The 2,769-nt window shown below is 39.7% G+C and overlaps 1 pseudogene; it reads right to left on the bottom strand.

Annotated features, from left to right (window-relative positions):
- Positions 1-1,403: 1,403 nt before the first annotated feature.
- Positions 1,404-2,142, bottom strand: LOC118634899 (annotated as a pseudogene).
- Between the last annotated feature and the right edge of the window lie 627 nt (positions 2,143-2,769).

The following is a 2,769-nucleotide window of genomic DNA, read 5'->3' as shown; positions in this document are numbered from 1 at the left end:
TTTAATTTGGAAAATGATTTTCTATCCCCTAAATGTGAGTTGGGTGAACATCTAACTATGCATCCTGGACGTAAGACTGGGAAGCATGTTTACTGTGTGTATGAATCACCTGGAAATCTTGTTAAATGTGGATTCTGATTCAGCATCTTGATGCAGAGCCAATGATTCTGAATTTCTTATCAGGTGATACTGATGTTTCTGGCCCATGGACCACCTTTGAGCAGCACTAAGATATAAAGGATTCTAAGTAGCACTTTGTTAGACTTTGTCTCTATTTAAAAGCCATAGAGTCCTAATATCTAGTATTTAGAAATGACTTCTATTTCCTTCATTGTGCAGTGAGTCAGAAATCTTTGGGCCTTTGCCCTTTTGAGGGTCTAGAGAAATATCAGTTGAAAAGTAATAGAGAGTGGGCGCTGATAACAATATACATTTTGACTTGAAGGATGGTCATTATTCAAAATCAATGTCAAACATTTAATTTAAAAAAAATTTTTTTCTTTATTGATTTTTAGAGAGAGAGGAAGTGAGAGGGAGAGAGAGAGAGATAGAAACATCGATGAGAGAGAACACTGATTGGCCGCCTCCTGCATGCCCCCCACTGGGGATTGGGCCCACAACCTGGGCATGTGTCCTGACCAGGAACTGAACAGGCGACCTGCTGGTGCATGGGTCGATGCTCAACCACTGAGCCACACTGACCAGACTCAAGCATTTGCTTTTTAAGATATAACAGCATTTTATAGCTGAACAGTAAAAAGCCCAATGAATCCAGAATCAGTCGGACCAGATACCAGCCCTGCCTGTGGGTCTCCTTGGAGAGTCAGGAAGCCTTTGTAGGCTCCAGATGAACTGTGTTAGGTCCCTACACATTGCAAAAGTCCAAGCCTCTAAGATGAGAACAATTTTATTATCATTATTATTTAAAACATACAAATATCTTGTATATGCTCTTTTGTATGATATATTTTATAACACTAACAATTATTTAAAAGTCAAACAGTATCATTGACAGGAAGTTATAGGTTAATGTTCTGTTTCTAGGTTAATATCTTATTTAATTTGTAAATAAAAAAGAAATAAAAGCTGCAATTTCCTCTAGAACAAGGATGTTGGTATTTGCCAAAGGTACCTCATGGCATGTATGTGTAAAGGGTCTCTTAAATATCTCATGAATATATATGTAAACAGCAAGACAATTTAGCAAATCATGTGCTTATACATGTAGAATACAAATCATAATCTGGGAGAGGTTTGGAATGAAAGTTTTCATAGCAGAACTTTGAGGAACTTTATAGCCTTTGGTGGCTAGGGATTACATAGATTAATCTGACACAGAGAATTTATTTATTTATTTTTATTTTTTTCAATTTAAAGCACTCACTGTTTATTAACTGACCAGATTATAAAAATAACCATGGTAGAAACCTGATCTGGTCTTCCCTGTTACCAGCATCTCCACCTTCTACAAAATGGGTGGTCTTTTTCTTCATTCCACCTTGTGGAGAAGATAATTTGAAGGGCCACAGGAAGTTGTTAGTTTCTTTGAAGCATTTTCCAACAGTATAAATCTCATGAATCCTCCATGAAGATGATGCCATATTTACCAAGAGATCGAGTAATCAGTGTGTTATCTGTCAGGGCAATTCGTTTTTTGTTGATTTTGCCATAACCATGCTTGTAGATCAACTCATTTACTGATTTCAGATTTGAGTACCCCCATGCAATATATGGTTCCGCAATTCTCAGCATGTTAGTCAAAGCCTTGTTGGGCTTAACAAAGGTGCTGTTGAAGATCTGGTAAAGGCAAAGAAGCCGCAGCACCTTTCGGACCTTTGGGCTCACACCACTGATACCTCTGATCCTGAGGACAAATGCCAATTTGGGTTCTGCAGGTACATAGGAGTTGCCAGCTTTTCTTGCCATACTAGCCATTTGAATCTCAGTTCTGTGCATCTGCCTGTATTCCTTGTGATAGTGCTTAGCTTTTTCACAGATGAGCTTCCTCCTCGCCTTTCAAAGCATCTTTTCGGCAAACTTCTTTCTCAGGCGCTTGATCTTCAGCTCCGCGAAATTCCTTCGCTTTTTCTTAAGAGTTTCTGGCACAGCAGGGACCTTCTTCTCTTCTGCACCCTCCATGGTTCCAGCCGGAAAAGAGCCAGATAATTTTTTAAAAACTTTTCTTACAATATGACATCTGTTGACATCCTAGATATCTCAAGTACACATTGAAAGCATAAACTTTGGAGGTTAATAACCTGTATAAAAAAAATAGTTATTATTGCACAAGACATTCCAAATTACATTTTTCCATCACCATAAAAATCACTCATTATAACAAATAGTAGGGATATTAGAGAAGAAAGGGACGGTGAGCTTGCCAATGTAGCCTCTTCTTCCTGGTTTAAAAAGTCCCCAGGTGGGTCTTGTGGCCCTATGTCTCACCACTCCAGTGCCTGGCATTTAGCAAACACAATTCTGCAAAGGTAAAGAACTGCACCTCTCTCTCCTCAAACACAACAGGAGCCTATTTTGAGAGGGAACCCTGGTGTTGGTGGGATGTAACGCTCAGGAGACCAGAGGGAAGGGAAGGGGAACACTAGCAAAGGGGAGCTCAAAAAGGTGGCAGAACTCAGATCCCTTTCACTCGGAACCCAGAACAGGCCATGGCATTTCCACTGGCCAATTCTTCATTTGATGCTTCTTTACACATGCTGTTTGGCTTAGGGGATGGCGAGGGAAGGACCACGTTTGTTTGTCATGTTATCA

This window comes from Molossus molossus, unplaced genomic scaffold (genome assembly GCF_014108415.1).
Source record: "Molossus molossus isolate mMolMol1 unplaced genomic scaffold, mMolMol1.p scaffold_m16_p_19, whole genome shotgun sequence".
Classification (NCBI taxonomy): Eukaryota; Metazoa; Chordata; class Mammalia; order Chiroptera; family Molossidae; genus Molossus; species Molossus molossus.
Note: the sequence above shows the minus strand (reverse complement) of the source record. Positions and strands in the feature narration are given on the sequence as shown.